This window comes from Puntigrus tetrazona, chromosome 14 (genome assembly GCF_018831695.1).
Source record: "Puntigrus tetrazona isolate hp1 chromosome 14, ASM1883169v1, whole genome shotgun sequence".
Lineage (NCBI taxonomy): Eukaryota > Metazoa > Chordata > Actinopteri > Cypriniformes > Cyprinidae > Puntigrus > Puntigrus tetrazona.
The window spans coordinates 1,886,773-1,910,224 of record NC_056712.1 but is presented as its reverse complement, the minus strand read 5'-3'; positions in this window follow the sequence as shown (position 1 = coordinate 1,910,224).

Genomic DNA, 23,452 nt, shown 5'->3' with positions numbered 1-23,452 from the left:
ATCACTCTCCACCAAGTAGTCTGTTTAGACACAGTCTTTGGCAGGAACAACATAAGAGCTATTTGAGGCCATTTATAATTTTTTATTTTATTTTTTTTTATACTTTTCTATTGAAGAATCACGCATATTAACAACGGAATTACGACCACATAAATAAACAAATAAACTGAATTCATGAATGAATGTTTCTTACTGGTTGCAGGTTTTGTAGTTTTTTGGATGGATAATGGAAATAGTTTAATGAATATTAAATCTGCATGTGTCCTTTCGTTTCAACTAGTGTATCATTAAATGGTACATGACTCAACAGGTCACAAACTGACTGCTGATGTTATTTATGGTTCATTCTAACGACGTGTGTCTTGGTTTGACATGGTCATATTCCATAGAAAACATGTGCTATATTATTTGCATCGGAATCACAGGAAGAGTGGTTTGATGAATTACAATACAAATAAATTCAGCAATGATTGAATGAATAAATGCAATCGTGAACAACAATCTGCATTTATTGTCTGATCTGATTAGACGTGCTTCTTTGAATTAAAGGAATAGCTCAACCAAAAAGGAAAATTAAACCATAAACTAGCCACCCCCAAGCCATCCTAGGTATATATTAAATGACTTTCCTCTTTTTTTTTTATTTATCCAAGCTTGGTAATGCAGATGGATAGTGCCCATTATTTTGAAGCTGACTGACTGAGCGACGAGTTCCGGCTTCTTGGCTGACTTCTGACTCGACGTATAACGTATGACGTAAGACACGTAATAGGTCAGCCAAGAAGTTTATTAGAATAAAGTTATATACACCTAGGATGGCTCGGGGGTGAGTAGTTTACGGTGTAATTTTCATCGAACCATCCCTTTAAAGGAAAACACACGGGATGCTATTTTAGCATAACATAAAAAAGCTGCATAAATTTAATTCTAGATGTCTGTCAGGAATCAGGCCTAGAAGTAAGCACATGTGCCTCACACATCGAGCTGTGGGCAACATACATTTAAATCTAGGTCACATCATTTCCTGATCCCACAGCCTCTCATTTCTTGTCCTCTCTGTGCTGGACTATGAATAAAGAATGACAGCTTTGGCATTTAATTACAGCACGTATGAGAGACTGGCTCTAAACGTCTTTTCTTCCTTTCAATCCTTGCTATTCTTTGAAACAGTTTTGGATCCACGCAGCTGTAAGGCAGCCCTCTCACTTTAAGACATCCATATTTGCCAACCACTTGGTAACATCAAGCCTCGATTCTGTTCCCTATTTTAGTAAGAGCTTCCCGCTCTCCTGTGAGCCGCCAAGCTATTTCCCGGCGCGCGCTGAGCTCAATGACTCTTTCAACAGGGGGAAAAAACAGTCATGTGGGAGGTTGCCAAAGATGTAGCCAATTGAAATTCAACCCAGAGAACAAAATTGGTATTTTTGTGTTTGTAAATACAATTTCGAAATCTCTCTGCAGGTGAAACCACTGCGGTGGCCACATCCAAGTGGTTTATATATGTGTGCCCAGCTTTGCTTCTCATCAGAAATTCAATTCCATAAGCACTACTACGGCATGCACCTCTAAAATATAAACACTGGAGCACTATTCCAGGATGTTCTCTATGTAGAGAAGGTCTGAATGTGAAGTGAGAAGTTGAATTTTAAAAGCAATGCTGGAGGGAATACCAATGTACAAGATGTACTTTCCGGGCACACAGCCATGCTGATGTCTATCTTCCTGGAAAAGGCAATAATATGGAAATGGTGTTGGTTGCACTGCAGAGCAGATCCCGGTTATCACTGAATGGGTTAGTCGTATATATATATATCACATGACCGGGCAAGATAAGAGACGACCAGGAACTGGGCGGTTAGTGTGGGTCAAAAGGTTTGCACTGCTGATGATCCGGCATATGACCTCAAATTCTCCTTTTCTGTCTATGCCACTAGTAGAAATGGTGCACTGTATATACACAACAACCCTTAAAAAGAAAAAAATAAATAAAAGATGACATTGTTTGGAAGCATATTTTGCAACTGAAGCAAATGACATTACAAGGTAAAAAGCGCTTTATTTTATTTTATATTATATTGTATTGTATTATATTATATTACATTGTATTATTAATATAAATCTTTTTTTCTCACACTATGTAAATCAATGGCTAACAGCATCTGTTTGGTCACTCAATTTAAAATATCTTCTTTCAAATATTTTGTTATCGTTTAGTTGTGTAACTTTTATTGTATGATCGCTTTCTGTCAGAAAATCACAGATGAAAAATAAAAAAGTAAAACCTGAACTTTTCTCCTAGTTTCACTGAACAACACTGACAAAAATGCGGTAAGTAGATTTAATTTTTTTACTTTTTGTGTTGCAAAATACATAAATGTGCTAAGTATAAGAAATGTCTTGTAGAGTGTCAAACATTATATTTATAACAATATTCCATCATTATTCGCTCTCCTTCATGTTGTTCCAATCCCATTTAACACAAAAGGAGATATAAAAAAGATAAGACGACGGTAATTGCAACTGTCAAGCTCCAAAAATCGCATAAAAGTATCATAAAAGTAGGATATGGCTGGTGTGCTATGACTTGAGTGCTGTATTTTAAAACATCTGTATCCATGTGACGGCTTTGTGTGGAACAGAATGAAATTTTAACTCATTATTTCACTGAATATCTTGCAACGAGGTGCATTAATGATACATGTATGTCTCCGTTACATAAGCCCAGAACATTAACACACTCAAAACTGTATGAGGAAAAGGAGAAACGGCATAAAGTGAATTTTAAGCAGATATATTAATGTTAAAATACTTTCTTCTTTTACCAGTTTAATGTAGTCAGCTGCAAGTCAGTTCTGAGAATTTCAACTTGATTTCCTTCATCTGTATTGTCATTCAGCATTCCCCAAAAAAACAAAAAAAAAAAACAAATCAAGGTAATTTCAAATGCATAGTTTGCTCACTGAAGGGCCGTCTAGAAAATGACAAAATAGCAGAAGTGGTGCATTCCACAGATGAGAATCAATCAAATGCATTATTAGACTTTTTCCAAGGATGTATGATATATTAAACCCACGAGTATAATAAAGGATAATTTTATTGTGAATTTTCAGTTCAGGTTCAATTAAAAATGCAGGTTTAATGTATGCACTTTATAATGTTTTAAATTATAATGTTCATTTGGGAATGCAATGTGTGCCATTTAATCAAGTCTGTACGGTAACTCATTTAAGAACCTACACAAAACACGGAAGAACAATAACAGTTTTTATGGAGCAGCATTTACTATGAACAGAGCCTCTCTCTGAGATGTAGGGGTGTCCCGATTAAGGACTGTCATAGTCGAATCGAATTTTCGAATCTCTCAACATTGGGGTTGGAAAATAAAACATTATCAAGAATAAAGTCAAACATTTGACAGTCAACATTACTGAGGTTACCATGCAGTAAAACAATAATGGGTAACAATAATGGGGTAAACGTTTTGATTAAAATGTTTTTTCATCAAAATAGCTTCACAAATGAGACACCTTGAGAGAGTCTAACCACGCAGAATTGACATACTACACGTAAACGGAGTTCCTTTGGAATTCTTCATCTTTTAAAAACTGCCACTGGTAGTGGGCGGAGTTAATGCGCAACCAACAATCTCATTGGCTGGTGCTCACCTGTTCTCGTCCCTGTTCTGATTTCAGCAAATCCATTTGAACGAAAGCAGACTACGTGATTGACATTCATGAGCAGCTCACTAATCCTAATGCGTTTTATATTGACATTAGCATATAAGCAAATATATTAAACCGGCATTACAGATATTTTGTAATTGAATAATAGCATTTGTGAATTCACAATAGCTTCATGCCTTATTATGATTTTCAAATGGGTTTAAATATATCACGCGACCTTGGAAACCTTCTAATAATGCAATGTCTGTGGAATGCACCACTTCTGCTATGTCCACGGTTACTCGACAGCCCTTCAACGAGCAAACTGTTATTGCCAGCCATTGTCTGTACATCCAGAGAGGCTGAATTATCTTTCTAAATATTCATCAGCCGCTACGGGGAAACTGTAATTCACCTAAACACTTTCTTTTTCCTCAGAGTGAGAACAATTAAGTTCCATTTCCAAGCTGTCACTTCCCAGGTCACGACTTTAGACTGTGCAACGAAGTTCGCAAACGTGTCAATCCAAAGCGATCTAGACATAATTTAGGAACTACAGGTGAGAGAACTGACACTGATTATAAATACGTAGCTGGGGAATTAAGCGTCACGAATCTAATCTCGCTCAGAGCAAAACCTGATTTTAATTTCAAATTATTCCCGGTAAATGGTTGGGAGGAAAGCTTTAAGTTATTAACTTTGCGGTGGGAAATCTGCATCGATTACTGATGCATGCAGATAAGTCTTCCTTGAGCAGTTATGACCAGCTTCTTTCACCCAAACTGCTTCGCTGCTCATTTGCTGTTGTTTTCCCCTCACGGGAATCAAGCCTTTGCAAAATAAGCTGCCATATTGATTTAAACACAGCGGCTTGGCAGGAAAGCGCCACCCCACGCTAGTCGACGTTATTAATGATTTAAAATCAAAAAGCTGCTTTGTGGCGTTTCGCATGTTAACAGGGTGTCAATTCTGGCTCCGCCTCGGAGCTCTTCACATCCGCCGCTAGTCAAATGTGGCGTGGAGAGATTCGCGCTAAAAAGGCTCTTACATCTGAGTGAATTGGACACTTGAATGCTTGATGAGGCTTCGGATACTGACAAGTGACATAAAGCAAATCAGGTACGAACGGAACACCGCTGAATAAACCAATTAGCCGCCTGCGCGACGGGCCAACGGAAGCCAGGCTCGCACCGACGCAGTGGGTACCGCCGCCTGCCAAGAGCAGCTCTCGGAGAGAGGGGCACGAGCCTGTGATGGGAATACTAATGGAAAATGATACAATACAGGTAATGAAGCATTCTGCAGGAGAGCCCAGATTTCTCCTTCAGTGGCAGGTGTTCCAGAGAGCCGGCGAGAAAGAAGGAAAGAGAGAGTGACATTGAGGAAAAGCACATCGCGCACGCTTTACTGATTTCGCAAGACACCCTCCGCTCCGTTCTAATTAGGCCCGCTTCAGAATTCATTTTGACATTTGTGCTGTGCAAGGTGACGACACAAAAACCATGGAAATTAGCTTCTAGCTCTCAGAGACGCCTTGCCCTTGCAACCCTTTGTAAATGTGCAACCCGCACGTCTGTCATTACCGGTTGGCATCCGTCCCCTGTATGAAATCTCAATCCGCTGTTTCCTCCAAGACGGCGAGAACACAATGCTCTCGTATTTTCTTCCCAGCGCACTGCATTATTAACCGAAGATTCATATGGAAATATGGGTGCTTTCATCTGATTTCAAAGAGACGCAGTTTAGCGCTGAAGACAGCTTTGCTTAATGAGTATTTTACTGCCTTTTTTTTCTTTTCTCTCTGGCACATGGGATGGGGTATAAAACCTGACACAAATAAGGTCCTTATAAACTAATTGAGGGAATAACGTCCTGCAGTTCTTGTGCATTTTGGTTGGGGATCATCTCCCCACAGAAGTAAACACAAGTTTCCTTTAGTCATCGAAGCGACAAGATTTACTTGACTGTTGTCTATTTTGTTTAGCGTGGTACTAGTCATGGTTACTAACATTTCACCTCAGATGGATTTTATTTTTCTCCTGGGTACGTACCACATTTAATTAGACCAGGACGAAAACGGGACTCTCAGGCAAACTCTCCGTTACCTTGGTGTTAATCATTGAAGCAAGATTGAAAATACTTCTTTTCCCGGGAAAAAAAATTTGAGGTCAAGAGCTCTAGAAATAATAGGTTGAGAAAATTACATGTGACATACAACAACACATTGAACAGGAGGGAGACCAGAGGCAACTTTAAGACATTTAACTTGCTGTAAATCCACCTGACATTTATGCTACATTAAATATTTATATGTGACAAATGCAACTCTATCAGTAATACACTTATAATCACTCTAAAGAATTTGACACACAAAATCTGAATGTTCTTTTATAGTAAAATGGCAAAATCACTGTATGTTTAATAACAGAACACTTCCATATTCCATTGTGTTGTTACTTTTTAAAAAATGAAGCCATTTAATAAAATTAATATGGCTTTAGTTATTTTAGCTGTCGGGAACAAAGTAGTTTTGAATCAAAAGTCTAATGGATTTATAATAATAAATTAAATGTTAAATCCTTAAACCAGCTCATGGGTCAAAAATGAGTGTTTAAAATGTTTTGTTCTGTCTTGCTGTCTTTGTCTACACAAAGCATGGGGAAAAAAAGGTGAATGGCTGTCAAAGGCTAGGAAGAATTGTGTTCAAACTAAACCAAAAAGAACTGACAGAAAACCTCAATATCCATCCTGTGCTTCCACAAAACAAACAACAAAAAAGATGAATATTATCAATCCACTAGATAGTTTGGAAAGTGAGAAGCGGCTTCCCTTCTTTAACATCTCTAAAACATTCGGCTTTTCTGATGGACGACTATATATATGTGTAGGTCCCGTCGAGTCAAGTCAAGTAGCTTTTATTGTCAATTCAGCCACATATAGCTGACACAGTACATAGTGATATGAGACAACGTTTCTCCAGGACCGTAGTGCTACACAAAAACAACACTACAAAACAGGAAGCGTAAGTTACATTTAAGTTACATAAAGATCAATGTGTGCAACTTGGTGCAAACAGTGAACAGATAAATAATGCAAAAACAACTATGTAATATGTCCGCCATATTGGAATGGTCTGCGAACACTCAAGACCAAGTATGTTTGCAACCTAGTTACACTCATTTATGAATCTCTCTCTCTCTCTCTATATATATATATATATATATATATATATATATATATATATATATATATATATATATATATATATATATATATATATATATGCTTCAACAGGTGGCTTAACTGAATACAGAATACAAGAAAAAGCTGTTAGCTAAGACTACATTTCAAAAGGTACTATAGTTTGAAAATCGTTACATGCACAAAAAGCTCATCCAAGTGCGATGGTTTTCACAAGCAGAGGTCCCTCAGTGTTGTGGCGTCTTGAAAATGAATAGACAGTTGACACGTTACTGTGCTTGAAGCGTTCACATCGCGTCTTTGCAGACAGCAATCGCCTGCAGGCCATTCAGAAGTTGTATGAAGCTAATTTAAGACGTCTAAACCTTGATGCAATATTTATTTTTGCATATAATTTAGAAATATTCATTTATAAAACGCAACAGCAGCTGGCAACTATGAAACCACAATAAATGGCGAAAAAACGAAATCCATAAAGTTCATTATAAATTACACACTTTGTAAAGGGCCCCCCCCCGCCCAAGTCATAAACTTATGAAACTAAGCTCATAGCCGCATAAATACGTGTCATCACTGTATCTTAACTGTGATTGACAAAACGGACGGTGCTACAATTACACCGTGTTGCAATATCTCCCAGTCTCCCTTGCTTCTGTTCCTCAGAGTCTCGTTTTCATACCTGTCAGATTAAATATTGCATCTACCCTGACTAAGGTCCACAGACAGATCAATCAAATTAACTTCACCGCCCCTCATACCTCAATATTTCGCCACAAAACTCCTTCAGCATTAGTTTTCTGCTTTGTCTTGTGATTGAGTGGTTGGAGTAAAGCATAGGACAGACCCTGGATGATATAATTTACTTCTCTTTCGATATGATAAATTTGCATGTAGTAATAGAGGACTGCTCTCTTCTATGACCCAGTCCCACGTCACTGCAGTATAATCTGCATTCTGCTCCAGTTGGCCTGCTTTACCCTCACATATGGTGTTGTCAGAGAGAATTACAGACACACTCTTTGTGTATGCTAGCATTTTGGGGATTGACGCTACGTTGCTGTTAACGCACACTGTAGGTACAGGTGAAGTACATAGAAATGCGCGAGGCTCAATATTGTAGACAAAGATGTGATTTGCTGTAAAGCGAAAAGGCATCTTCCATCTGTAGTGTTCTCATGTCCATATGGGCAGGTGCACCAGCCAAAAATGCTTCCTGACATCATACTTAACAACCCAGGTATCATTGTTTGTCTTCTCAATAGCAAAAATGGGTGGCTTAAACCACAATGCATCAATTACATCATTCTAAATACACACATATCTTGTAATCTACTGTTGTATGACTAATTTGACATAATTCAAGTTGGCAGTAAGCCTGAAGCAAATAACAGACCAATTTCAAATCTTCCATTTATGTCTAAAATATATTTTTTGTAAGTTGCATGTGGTAAACTACTTGTGTAAGTTAAGCAAGTCGGATTTCAGATCATAGCACAGAAACCGGACTAATTAAGTAATTCAATTAAAAAATGACTTATACTCCTATAGATCACTTCAAAATGGATTAAACCCTACCTGTCCAATTGTTACCATTCTGTTTATTTAAATGCAGAACTAACTTAAAGCCCACAAAGTATCGAGTGCCAAAAGCATCTGTTTTGGGCCCTCTGATAAATGTGAATTGAATAGAACATAGTTATCTAAGAATAGCAGCACTTGATGACTGGTTTCAGCCAGTTTTTCATGCTAACATCCTAAAGTCTGGAAACACGTGAGAACAAAACGAAGGCCAAAGGACAAAGAAATCACATCTCTTCAAACACCGTCGAAAACTAAAAAATATCCATTGAATAGCTTTTTTTAATGGTAAGTGGTTGCAATCGATTTATTTTAGCTACATTTAATAAGCAAATTTAACTGACTAACGTTCAGCTAATTTTGCTTATTTAACTGTAGATTAAAAAAAATGGTTTGCAACCACTTACCTTTAAAAAAAGCCATTTCTTGGATTTTGTTCTTCTCGGAAAGAGACTCGCACATCTCTTTTTTTTACCGAAGAGCTCTCGCCAATGCTGTGAATTGTGTTCAGAAATTGATGTGTTGAAAGAAAGTGATCTCAAAAGGAATAACTGGTGCTAAATCATTAACGACGATTCATGAAACTAGAATGATTTATTTCTAAAAATACAAAACTTACTTTTCCCAAGCATTTACGTGTTAGCGCTGTAATTCAATTTTAAATATCATGCAAATAAATTGATAATTATGCTGGCTATTCAGTTTTGCACTCATATAACAATATCAGTTATTTGAAACTATTTTAATATTTATACATTTGCACTGTTCTTGGTAGAACGTTCAGCGAAAACGATCTGGCTGTGTCTGTGCTCTCTAATTTACATATTGCCAGTATATCAGAATTTTCCACTCCTATTGGCGCTTTTATGGGATTATGGTTTCGCGCTAATTCGCCTTGCTCAGCAAATCTGCCGCATGATCTTAATTATTATTAACTTTGACCATTAGTGTATTTGAAGAATTTTAAAAGCATCTGAGAAAAAGATAAAGCAGATCCTTTGAGCTACATTAAATAAATAAATCTTACATTTTCCCCTCATGCGTTCGAAGGCACGTGCCTGTCAGGAGGTAAATGACCGCCGTCATGAGTTAAAAGCAATAAATCAGGTTCAGAAACATCATGCAGGTAATCGCTGTGGTTAAAAGACAGTGATGGTGCATTAACTTCAGTAATGGGTGGGTTTTGGTTGAGGATGGTCCACCATATGTCATTAAGCACTTTTGAGCCACATGACCGCAATACTGCTAGTTCCACCGGATTACACCACTAATTAATCATCCCATTATATAATGATGCTATAGCGGTATTGCTTGTGTCCGGATGACATTTACGAAAAGTGGCTTCTTAGATAATTTGTTGGGATTTCAGACATGAAGTAACTACTGGCCCACACTGGGGCTGCTCTTGTGAAGTCTATCAGACTGAAATGTCTTGGTCTCAATCGGGGTCTCAATACATTGACCTCTTTATGCATTCGCTATAAAGGCATTCATCAAATGCGGATTACATCAGCTTAACGAACACAATTAATTCAGAGTCTGTGGCCAAAAAAAAAAAACCTTCCCTTTGAAACAATGGAAGATCAAATAGCCAGCAGTTTAATTAAACCGCATTCATATGTATTAGTAAAGGGGTTCGAATGTATTATTTAGCTGGAAAAAAAAAAAGCCAACATGAAAGATGAAACATTATCAAAGATTAAAAGAGCATCTGGTCAATTATGTCAGAGTGATTAAATTTTGAATGATGAATCCCCAGTTCAACTGGTCAAAGTGAAGAAAACATTTCACGGCATAATAAAAAGTTTCCGTGCATTAATTTTTAACAGAATGACCATTTTGCCTAAGCCACAGCGCAGTTTTAAGACGAACACGCTCGCGGCAGCAAAAACAGTAATGCTGTAAAAGATCATTATAGTATAAAATAATACTGTCCATTTGGATCATTTTTAAAATGTAATTTATTCATGGTGATGCAAAGAAGCATTACTACTCCAGTCTTTCTTGTTACAAGGTCATTTAGTGATTGTTCTAGAACGGTGATTTACTCTTCTTTTACTTCTGCACAAAAGAAGAACATCAAGAGTGTTTATTAAAATTGCATTTTGTAACATTGTTCCAACAAAATGTTTGATATCTTATGTACAATTGTTGAAAATACATACATAAAATGTATTTTAGTTCTATAAACACAACAAGAATAAAGCTGTGAGTCTAGGGAAAAAAAAGAAAAGAATAATTGTGCTTATTCTCATGATTTCTACATTCAAATTTTAGATACTCGCCTCTCTCTCAGACCCTGCCATGATGACTATTTTTCTTTTTCTTTTTTTTTTTAATCTTTATTTATCTGACAAGGGCATTCGGTGGTTTAACTGAGCATGACAGATCAGCTGTTTCCATTTGGTTTTAGAAACAACAGATGCCTTTATTTTAGTTACCCGCAAGCAGTGTACATATTTAAGCAAAACATTGAAAACCAAGGGTTTATTTCTTTTTCAGTCTATGTTTATATGTCATTTCAGTATGCAAAGCAGACAGCGCATTACAGTGGGCTGCAATTATATAAATCATCGCAACAACAAACTGACAGACACGAGTCTGAAAATAAGCGCAGACCCAGTGTGGCACTGTCCTATTACTGCTCCCGCATCCTAATTTACTGCACAGAAGGCGTTTTATGTGATTTTAAGCCAGTTACATATCAACAAGCTGTCTGCCTTTGCCATATATATCCACGGGCTTTAAAAATCTGAAACCGGATCTAAGTTTATTAAGTAATGAATTCATTTTTCATGCTCATCATCTCACACACACTCCCACCTCAAGAGACCGTGGTTAATTACACAGAAAGGTGCACGTTCACAAAGTGGCTTGTGTTGAACAGCACCGGTCGGCCGAGGGAATTAAAACAATCCAAAAGGTCAAACGCACTCCTGTAAAGAAATGTGCCCCTAATTACTCCCAACATAATATCCATATGCTAACATTAATTCATCCTACTCCTACATATTTAGAATATAATAATCTACACTCGGTTGTCATGTTAGACACTGCAGTGTTCATTTTAGCAACTCAAATGGAGCTATTTTGCTCTCCGCGCAGCTTAGATTCGCTATCGGTTTGATGCAATATTTAACACTGGTGTAAGAGCGCAAATGAAGACAGCAGGGAAAGTCTTGTCGCAGCGATAGTAAACAACCTGTCGAGCAAGCAGCGGCAGACCAAGGTCAAACCCAAATCATGACCATTTACAACAGGGGTTTCTGACCTTATTATTAGTTGGAGTGAACAGAAATAACTAATTCTGCAGGGCTAGCTGTTTTATATTCCTGAAAGATAGCCACGCCGTTTTTAATTTACCATACGCCAGGAGAAAACTAACATATAGTGTTAATGATCTCTCAGACATTCAATTTTTTTTTGCATTTGCATCGTTGCGTATTTCAATCTGATTGGTTCACAGACGCTCTAAAGTGTTAAATAAGCTTCTGCAACTGGTCGCGGATTAGTTTAACGTTTGTGGACAACTGTATATTTTTTCAACTCCTGTATAGGTGAGAGAAAATAAGAGAATCCACAGGTAAGAGAATGTTTGAGCAAACTGTTAAAAAAAAAAAAAAAAAAAAAAAAGACAAACAAGTATGAGGTTTTCTGAATTTACTTTTAGTACCTATTGAAAAAAGCAAAGCAATTTAGCAGGTGGGTGAAAGCTGATTGGAGTGACTGTCCGGCCAAAAATACTGTAATAGCGTGTCGTAATGCGACTGTAAGTCATCTATATGGCTCAGCAGCAGGGCATATGCAGGTAATCACTCTCTCAGACACACACGCACACACAGAACCAAAACCAAAACAGATTGGCTGAAACCGGAATATATATATAAAATTGAATATATATATATATTTATATATAGGAAGTGATCTATTTATAGGAAGTGATCTCCAGGCGGCAACTGACAGGCTCCACGTGGGACTACAACACAGGAGATCTATAACACCCCTATAAAATGGCAACTGGCAAAACATTTACTATAAAGAAATGTTAACTGTCAGACTGCACAGCTAGTTTTGAAAGGCCATCGATGTAGAGAGATGTTTTTTGGGTCCAGATGGTGTGGTTAAAGCATTTATCAGCATGAGCTAACAGGGCATGTTAACCAGAGAAACTTTGACCCGTTTGGCAGACACTGCATGGGAGGCCGCACCTCTACAACAGGAACAAAAATATTTAGTACTTATGTATCTTGACGAGAGCTGAATACCTAGTCTTCACTCACAACTTCTAGTTTATTGGATTATAAATAAATAAAATGTGTATACCTGAATAGTCTATCAGTGTTAAGAATATAACATAAATAGTCTTTTAATCTTCTACAGACGGAATAAACAATATAGTTGCAGGCAGGCAGAATAAAACCACATAACGACGATCGGACAAACTGAACAGAAACAAACAGGAACTATATACACAAAGTAAATTACTAAATTAACAAGACACAGCTGAACACAATAAGACAATTAACTAAAATTAGGGCACACAGAACCACATGGACCATGAAAACACAAAACAAAAGTTTAAAGACGGAAATAAATATATATATATATATATATATATATATATATATATATATATATATATATATATATATATATAAATAATATATATATATAATATATATATATATATATATATATATATATATATATATATATTTTTTTTTTTTTTTTTTTTTTTTTTTACACCTTTTACTTTATTTGCGCACATCATGCTGATTCGGTCTAGCCAGACAATAACTGTAGTTTTTGCTTCCATGCCACTATCACTTGCTTAGTTGAGGACACTTGATTTCTAGCAATATCGCTTACTTGATGACATCACTGAATCAGCGAATCAGTCCGTTTATTATTGTCCTCCTGCATCATCGACACACTAAAGCTAATTCGATAGAATCTGCATTGTATAAAGCGCTACATTATATTATTATAGTTATATTATACTGTAAATGAAGTTGACTTGACGTGAAGTGTGAAAATTAAAATGACATTTTCAGATGTGACCGTCTCTCTAAAGACAATTAAGTCGATAGGCAAATAAAACAGTGGTCGACAATTTATAGAAGCAGCATGACAAGGTATCATAAGCTGAATGGATTTATTCGGTCTAATTGATTACACGGTGGGACTGAAGTCTTGAACTGAATTTGGTTCATGTAGTTAGCGGAGAAAATCACGCAGAATTCTGGGAATACAGTTAATTAGGTGTGCAGTGACTTTTACAGTTGTGTCAAGTGTGTTCTTGTTGATTTTCCAGAATGACTGCAAAGACTTTCTGTCTCTAATTTATGACTAATGTATTTCATTAAATGACACAGGAATCATAATGCCATTAGCAGCCATAAGAATGTGATTATATCACCGACTATCTATTTGATTACTATTTCACGAGTTCGCACTTACGTATAATTAATCATAGTAACGGTAAAAAGTAAGCGTGTTTGGCGAGCTGTCAGGGAGAGGGCTCGGAACTAGGTGGACTACCGAGTCCAGAGTTTTTCCTCTTGTCCGTGAAAGCGGACAGGACTCGGTGTCCGACCCGATCCCTGAGTGCCCCCGAGAGGATAGTAGAACTAGGAGGAATGGAGATTGGGGTGGTGGAGGATGCTCGGAAACGAGATATCGAGGTAAGAAGCTTGTGCGAATTTATAGTAGGCTTCTCTTGCTCTGGTTGGATAATTGCGTGATTAGGAAGCGAGAAGCCAGCGCGTTAATTATCAGTGCGTGCTCCTCCCGAAATTTGTTTATAGCTAAACATCATTTCACGAGTTCGCACTTACGTATAATTAATCATAGTAACGGTAAAAAGTAAGCGTGTTTGGCGAGCTGTCAGGGAGAGGGCTCGGAACTAGGTGGACTACCGAGTCCAGAGTTTTTCCTCTTGTCCGTGAAAGCGGACAGGACTCGGTGTCCGACCCGATCCCTGAGTGCCCCCCAAAAAGCCAATTAAGACAGCAGCCGAAAACACGTGTAAGCGGCCCCCAAAAAAGCTACTGGCTTAGCTAGAAAGGAGGAAGAGCATGGATATGTTAGTTGAAATTGGAATGGTATTAGGATGATATTATGTAGGTGTAGGAGAGTGGGCATGAAAATGTTGTGAGCGTCTCTAGCGGGAGTGGTCCACGGCGGTGGGTGCAGTACTCCGGCTAGAGCGGTCCACTGTATTAGCAGCATGTGTGAACGACCGTCTCCGGCGGGAGCTGTCCACGGCGGTGGGTGCAAAGCTCCGGCTTTTGTGGTCTGCTGCTAAAGGCAGTGGGTGCGAGTGAGCGTCTCTTACAGGAGCGGTCCACGGCGGTGGGTGCAGGCTCCGGCCGAGCGGTCCACTGTAACAGCAGCATATGTGAACGACCGTCTCTGGCAGGAGCTGTCCCGGCGGCGGTGGGTGCAGAGCTCCGGCTTTGCGGTCTGCTGCTAAAAGCAGTGGGTGCATGTGAGCGTCTCTTGCGGAGCGGTCCACGGCGGTGGGTGCAGTGCTCCGCTTAGAGCGGTCCACTGTAATGGCAGCATGTGTGAACGACCGTCTCTGGCGGGAGCTGTCCACGGCGGTGGGTGCAGAGCTCCGGCTTTTGCGGTCTGCTGCTAAAGCAGTGGGTGCGAATGTGAGCGTCTCTAGCGGGAGCGGTCCACGGCGGTGGGTGCAATGCTCCAGCTTAGAGCGGTCCACTGTAATAGCAGCATGTGTGAACGACCGTCGCTGGCGGGAGCTGTCCACGGCGGTGGGTGCAAAGCTCCGACTTTTGCGGTCTGCTGCTAGAAGCAGTGGGTGCGAGTGAGCGTCTCTAGCGGGAGCGGTCCACGGCGGTGGGTGCAATGCTCCGGCTTAGAGCAGTCCACTGTAATAGCAGCATGTGTGAACGACCGTCGCTGGCGGGAGCTGTCCACGGCGGTGGGTGCAAAGCTCTGGCTTTTGCGGTCTGCTGCTAGAAGCAGTGGGTGCGAGTGTGCGTCTCTGGCGGGAGCGGTCCACGGCGGTGGGTGCAATGCTCCTGCCTGTGTTGGCCACTGCGGTGGCAAGTTTTGTATACCATCATCTACGGCGGGAGCGGTCCACGGCGGTGGGTGCAATGCTCCTGCCTGTGTTGGCCACTGCGGTGGCGGGTTTTGTATACCATCATCTACGGCGGGAGCGGTCCACGGCGGTGGGTGCAATGCTCCTGCCTGTGTTGGCTATCACTGCGGTGGCAGGTTTTGTATAATGTCATTTACAGTGGAAGCGGTCCACAGCGGTGGGTGCAATGCTCCTGCCTGTGTTGGCCACTGCGGTGGCGGGTTTGTATATTGTCGTGTACAGCGGGAGCGGTCCACGGCGGTGGGTGCAATGCTCCTACCTGTGTTGGCCACCGCGGTGGCGGGTTTTATATTGTCGATATCTGGCGGGAGCGGTCCACGGCGGTGGGTGCAATGCTCCTGCCTGTGTTGGCCACAGCGGTGGCGGGTTTGTATGTTGTCATGTACAGCGGGAGCGGTCCACGGCGGTGGGTGCAATGCTCCTGCTTGCAGTCTGCTGCTGAAGGCAGTGGGGTGCGTGTGGCGTCTCTAGCGGGAGTGGTCCACGGCGGTGGGTGCAGTACTCCGGCTAGAGCAGTCCACTGTAATAACAGCATGTGTGAACGACCGTCGCTGGCGGGAGCTGTCCACGGCGGTGGGTGCAAAGCTCCGGCTTTTGTGGTCTGCTGCTAAAAGCAGTGGGTGCGAGTGTGCGTCTCTAGCGGGAGCGGTCCACGGCGGTGGGTGCAGAGCTCGGCTTAGAGCAGTCCACTGTAATAGCAGCATGTGTGAACGACCGTCGCTGGCGGAGCTGTCCACGGCGGTGGGTGCAAAGCTCCGACTTTTGCGGTCTGCTGCTAGAAGCAGTGGGTGCGAGTGTGCGTCTCTAGCGGGAGCGGTCCACGGCGGTGGGTGCAGGGCTCCGGCTTAGAGCAGTCCACTGTAATAGCAGCTTGTGTGAATGACCGTCTCTGGCGGAGCTGCCCACGGCGGTGGGTGCAGAGCTCGGCTTTGCGGTCTGCTGCTAGAAGCAGTGGGTGCAAGTGTGCGTCTCTGGCGGGAGTGGACCACGGCGGTGGGTGCAATGCTCCTGCCTGCGTTGGCCACTGCGGTGGCAAGTTTGTATACCGTCATCTACGGGCGGGGGGCGGTCCACGGCGGTGGGTGCAATGCTCCTGCCTGTGTTGGCCACTGCGGTGGCGGGTTTGTATACCATCATCTACGGCGGGAGCGCGGTCCACAGCGGTGGGTGCAATGCTCCTGCCTGTGTTGGCCACTGCGGTGGCGGGTTTTGTATGCCGTCATCCACGGGGGGAGGCGGTCCACGGCGGTGGGTGCAATGCTCCTGCCTGTGTTGGCCACTGCGGTGGCAGGTTTTGTATACCGTCATCTACAGCGGGAGCGTCCGCGTGGTGGGTGCAATGCTCCTGCCTGTGTTGGCCACTGTGGTGGCAGGTTTTGTGTGCTATTGTGTATCACGGAGGAGCGGTCCACAGCGGTGGGTGCAATGCTCCTGCCTGTGTTGGCCACTGCGGTGGCAGGTTTGTATACCATGATCTACAGCGGAGCGGTCCACGACAGTGGGTGCAATGCTCCAGCCTGTGTTGGCCACTGCGGTGGCAGGTTTTGTAGACTGTCGTGAACGGCGGGAGCGGTCCATGGCGGTGGGTGCAGTACTCTAGCTAGAGTGGTCCGCTGTTAAGGCGGTGGGAGTGTATTAGCATCTACGGGCGGAGCGGTCCACGGCGTGGGTGCAGTGCTCCTGCTTGTGTTGGCCACTGCGGTGGCAGGTTTGTATAGGGTCATCACGGCGGGAGTGGTCCATGGCGGTGGGTGCGATGCTCCTGCTTGAGCTGGCCACTGCAGTGGCGAATTTTGTATATGGTCGTTTGCTGCGGAGCGGTCCACGGCGGTGGATGCGATGCTCCTGCTTGGCATTGCCACTCCTGTGGCAGATTTTGTATACTGACGTCTATAGCGGGAGTGGTCCATGGCGGTGTGGGTGCGATGCTCCTGCTTGAGCTGGCCACTGCAGTGGCGAAATTTTGTATATGGTCGTTTGCTGCGGAGCGGTCACACGGCGGTGGATGCGATGCTCCTGCTTGGCATTGCCACTCCTGTGGCAGATTTTGTATCTGAACGTCTATAGCGGAGCTGACCAGGGCGGTGGGTGCAATGTTCCTGCTTGGTATGTCCACTGTGGTGGCAGATTTTGAATATGGCTGTTTATAGCGGGAGCCGTCCAGGGCGGTGGGTGCGATGTTCCTGCTTGGTGTGGTCGCTGCGGTGGCGGATTTTGTATTTGGTCGTATACAGCGAGAGCTGGCCGTTGTAGAAGGAGTGATGCCGTGCCTTGGGTGATCCCCTGCGGGGTGGTAGGTTTGGAGTTCTGTTGGGACTGGTTAGGGTCTGGAGGGCTTTTTGATGAGTGATTGGTCTGAGCGAATGTAGCTTTTGTATGCGTTAGAAGACCAGCGGCCGAGGTTTGGATTTGCTGTTGGAAGAGACCTTTCTCTGCTGCAGTGGTGGCTGCCCCTATTCTGGAGGAATGTGTTTTTTTTTTTTTTTTTTTAAGATAGGACTGATTTGAGGTGCTTTTGGAACCAGAATCGAGATAATGGGTGGTTGGAATCATCTGTGAACAGAGGGTCGAGTGGAGTTTTAGTTTGGGATTTCCTGTATTGGAGGAAAGCTAGAAGTGTTTGAAGGGGAAAAGTAGGAGTTTGGAGGTTAAAATATATATGAAATGCCCATTTTTGGTCTGGTCCGTTTTACTTTGTTTGATGAAAAAGGATACGGTTTCGTGGTCTACGATAGATAGGTCGGAAATAGTGGGGTGAATATTTGGGTCGAATCTGGAGTTGACTGTAAATTCTGAACATCTGAGGAAACCGAAAAAGGCCAGAATGAACATTGCATCGAGAGTGCGAGCAGTATGGATAGAAGAGTAGCCTCTGCGGAGGGTGGATATGCATTTTGAGAGAATTCGAGGGTGATGGGCATCCTTGAGTCGGATCGGGAGGATGCCTTCTTTGGATGCCCTTGATTAAAAAGTGAAGTCTGAGCATTGGTTATTTGAGGTGAGGCGATGCCGTGGATGAGTTCATGGAAAATTGGATACCACTCAAGTAGCCCTTAATAGAACTGACTTGCAGGGTTTTTTTTTGAGGTGTTAAGAAAGGAGATGAAAGAAGTGATGGATAGCAGGGAAAAATCAGGGAATTGGAGGTTATACCTTGCCTGGAAAGATTTAAAGCATTTCCAAGCGGTCAGGTAAGATTGCAGGGTTCTGTGAGAAACTGCTTGTAGGATTGAGTCGAGGAGGCTTTGAGGAGGGACCTTAAAGGATGGTTCGCTGGAATATTAGTTGTGAAAAGAGAAGCACCTGGGTTGCATAGGGTTCCGCTTCTGGTGCCAGCATCCTGGATTTCTGCAAGGATCTGTGCTTTGATGGAATTGGGGACGGGGTGGGTCATGTGCGGCGGCATTTGAGGGCATAGGAAGAAGGTTAGCAGTGGATACTGAGAAAGGGTGGTGGGCGATGGGAGAGTTGGCGGGGGGGTAACTCATGGGAGCTACTTGTGGGGGTGGGTTGGAGCTCACGGCGGCTATGGCAGGGGGATCTAGGGGAAAAGAGTGGAAAAGATAGGGAGGTAAAGAAGAATAGGTGTGTAAAGATGATGGGGGGGGGGTCTTGAACCTGGGTTCAGACTGGTAGCAGAAAATTAGGGGAGGGGAGGAGGAATAGGAGGTGGTACGGCTGGGATCGTCAGTGGAGGCATCTGTGTGCCTGTGCTGGCACCTATGGCTGGCTGGGCTGTGGGAACAGAAATGGACGAGTTAGGTCCTGGAGGAATAGGAGAAACTTGAGGCTGGTAAATAACGGACAGTGGATTGGGGGCTGGTTGCCAGGCATGGTCGGGAGAGACTTGGGCAGAGTACTGTTGGTGTGGGTTCAACTGATCCAATGAACAGAGTGGGTACAGGCTAGGCTGATGGCTTGTGGGGCTGGAGCCGTGGTGCTTGCTGCGTGGGTTGTTTGCTGGAAACTGGAGGAAGAGCTGCTGGTGTTTGGGTCCTGGGCTTTGCTAGCAGTAGCTGGGAGCCTTCTGCCGCCTCCTGGTGGGCGGAGGCTTATCACGGGTGCAGATGCTGACTTCTCGGGTCTTCCCTGGGAGAATTACGGCTTCTTCTAGTTGTTTCCTTTCTTTTGGCTGGAGGAGAAATGTTTGGCGAAGCTGCGCCTGTTTGATAAGTCGAGTACAGCGAGAGAAGCTCGGCTTTGTTAGCGCGGCGGGAGAACGGAATGTTCGCGTTTGCGAGTGCTTGACGCAAAGCCGAATTGTCCATTTTGTTGCGGATGGAGCGGAAGAAAAGGCTGCACGGTAGGGAGAAGCTGGGGAAGCTTGAGGACGTCTGGCAGGTGGAGGCGAACGTGATCTTAATCGCGTTGGCGAAAGGATAGTCACTCGCGTTAGTTTTCTGCCTCTGGGCGAAGCCGCGCGCTCGTTTGAAGTTCCGGGCGGGGCGTTAGCGTGCTTGCTCAGCGGAGTCGTGGAGGGCTCGGTGTCCTCGATTTCGTAGGTTTCTGGCGATTGGTCTTGTTCGGACATGCTGGATACCATGCTCGGAAACGAGATATCGAGGTAAGAAGTTTTGTGCGAATTTATAGTAGGCTTCTCTTGCTCTGGTTGGATAATTGCGTGATTAGGAAACGAGAAGCCAGCCGCGTTAATTATCAGTGCGTGCTCCTCCCGAAATTTGTTTATAGCTAAACATCATATCTATGAATGCACATCAGCCTGGGGTTACTGACTGGATGTCCAGCAATCAGATTTTTCTTTTCTTTTTTTTATTTGTATTACTCCAAAAGCATTCTTATTGTATTTTTGTAGAGCTCAAAAAAAGTATGTTACTTTAGAATTGAAAAATGATGCAGTGGTATGTATAATGGCTAAAATATTTTATAAATAAAATATGTTGTTATTTTTCCTCAAATGGGGAGGAGGAGGGGTTACATGTAATCTTAAAAACATGTTTACAAAAATAAACATTTTCGTGGTAGCTCCTTTAAATTTTGAATATATACTCATGTGACTTTGGACTCAAGTCCAATGTCTTCTTTCTTAAATTGTGTGTGTAGAAACTATAACCATTTAATGTTAGGAAGGTCATTTTCAGCAGTAAAGCGGTGCAGGTTAACAGGCTAAACGGTTAAAAATGGCAGCACACAGAGCAGAAGGGTTGTATGTCAGTACAACACGACAGTCGCAATTTTAAAATAGCCCCAAATCATTTCTGTAGCCTATATATCAGTATTCTGGGCCCACAACTCACATAATTAATGTCACTGTATGGTTTCCTGATTATCATGCAGGCTCATGCTTTGGTAGATGGTTTCAACTCGACTACTACACAGTCTCCAAATTGACTTTTTTCACTTGCATAGGCAGAAGGTTACGTCCTGTCACGCTACAGTATCTCGTCAGTATCATCGTATGAGGTTAACTTACAGCAAGATGTGAAGCTTTCCACGTGTTGCCATCATCCAGCAGGAATTTGATTTTCATCCTCCTCGCCGCTCCAGACGACATAATCCTTTTCAGCATGCTCATCTGAGGATTTGCAGTCCAGGCCACGACTCCTACTGGAAGTATAAATGTAATTGTAGAGCAAAGGGTTGTCCATCAAAAATATAAGTAGTAATGTAGGGCCGTCCTTGGATCAATGCAGTCAGCATGTGGTTTTTGGCTTGAGCACTCAACGGAGATCTTCAAATGTTTAATACTTCTTACGCTTCGCACGACATACTTAAAACATGAGACAAACTGGAGCATGAGTTACCAGAACTCCAAGATTTCCTTTTCTGAGGAGTCTGTTGAACGGCATGTAGTATCCACTTGAGATGTGAATGCTACGCTAATCCACAAGTATTAAAGCATATAGCTACAGTCAGACCATACAGGCTTGAAAACCCAAAGCACATATGAATGGTATCAGTAGGATCACTGGAAAGATGTGTCTCTAATGTTTTTGCAAAACTCTAAAAACATTTTGATGTTAGCATTGCATAACTAGCTCTGTAAGTATGGCTTCGGCATAGTAAACTTGCTCAGTAGCTCTCCCGGTATCAAATGTGTATCTGAAAGCCATGCTCAAAGAAAAGTTCAAATATCTTACCAAAAAATGACTTTGGTAGAAGTTGAAGTCATGTTTAAAATATTACTTGAGTAAAATTCTTAAAGTATGGGTGTCACGTCTTTGGACTCTTGTTGTCGTTTTTGTCTTGTGTCATGTGCTCTGTGTGCCCTACCTTCCCTTCCTGTTAGTTGTATCATTGTCGTCAGCTGTTTCTTGTTAATTTAGTCAATTACATTGTGTATTAAGTCCTGTGTGTTGGTATTCAGTTTGTCCGATTGTCGAGGTTTATATTCTGCCTGCCTGCTTGTTTGTATATTATTATTTTGCCCGTTTAAAAGTATTAAATCTGTTTAAGTTTATTTTACTTGTCGAAGTGCTCTTTTACTCTAAACCACACCCGTGACTCATTAACACAACAAAACATGCTTTGTTTCTGAACAAATCAGTCGTGTGAATGAATCAGTTGAATCACAGTGACGCAGTGAATCAGTTGAATCACAGTGAAATATAATATATATATATATATATATATATATATATATATATATATATATATATATATATATATATATATATATATATATATATATATAAAAGAGTCAAAATGTAAAATTAAAAGTGGGTGACCTGACTATTATTAAGTGCGTCACTGTGATTCAGCTGATTCATTCACACGACTGATTCGTTCAGAAACAAAGCATGTTTTGTTGTGTTAATGAGTGAATCACTGAAGCTTATTCATTCAATAAGTAAACTATTGCTCAGAGACGCAAAAGAGTGCAGTGCTGTGAACAGAGCAAACACTAACTATATTATGTCTAAGTCGCTTGCTTTACTGATGATATCTGTGGTACTCTTTTTGTGATGGATATGGATATAAAAAAAAGCATGTAAGCGTTTTTGGCATCTTCAATTTAGACAACTGCCTGGATTTTTTTGTTTTAATAGATTTATAAATCGATGTGCGTGCACTCTGCATGATTTGTGATTTAGCCTACTTAAAAATAGCCTACTTAAAAATGTCAGATCGCATATCAGTACATCAACACTTACCATATTATCTCAGACGATGCTGTATCGCACACCCCGGACTCGACTTAAGTGGAAAAATAAATTATCCGCAGTCGTGCACACACTTATTTGAATGAGCAGAAGTGTTTTTAGGAGTCTAACTTGCAAATGCCAGACCACTGATCCGTCAAAGCTGTAGTGGAGTAAAAGTCGGCTGAAATATATAAAAAAAAGTACAGATACTCTCAAATATACTCGAGTACTGTAACAAAAAAAAATTATTACTTTCTAAAACATTTAATTGCTAAATTGCCAATAAAAACAACAACCAAAGAGGCTAAAATTTTGCCAGATTCACATTCATTTGTTTCGGATAAAACCTGCTTTTAGTACCACTTTAAGGACATTTCACTTTGAAAGTGTTGCAAAATGCATGAGAAGCAACATCATGTTTTGCAGAAATGTCACCTTGCAATGAGCCTGACTTGATCTGTATAGTTCTCCGAAGCAAGGTAATAAACAAGTTGGGAGCAACAAGACCCTCGAACAGCTAAATCATTAATGAAGTCCATCACAGGAGTGACATATAACCTGAAAGCCATTTTCTATCCCAGCGCTGATGTAGGTGTGCATTACAGAAAATGACTCAACAGTTTTAGCTCAAGCAGTGACTGCACGTGGAAAGTGGCGGACAAAGTTTTGCACGGTCAGAATCAACTCTATTTAAATTGTATCATTTGGACTTGGCTGCACTCCACCGGAAGCTGAACTGCAATTTCAGTTGAAATAAGATAAATATGAATTTGTTGACT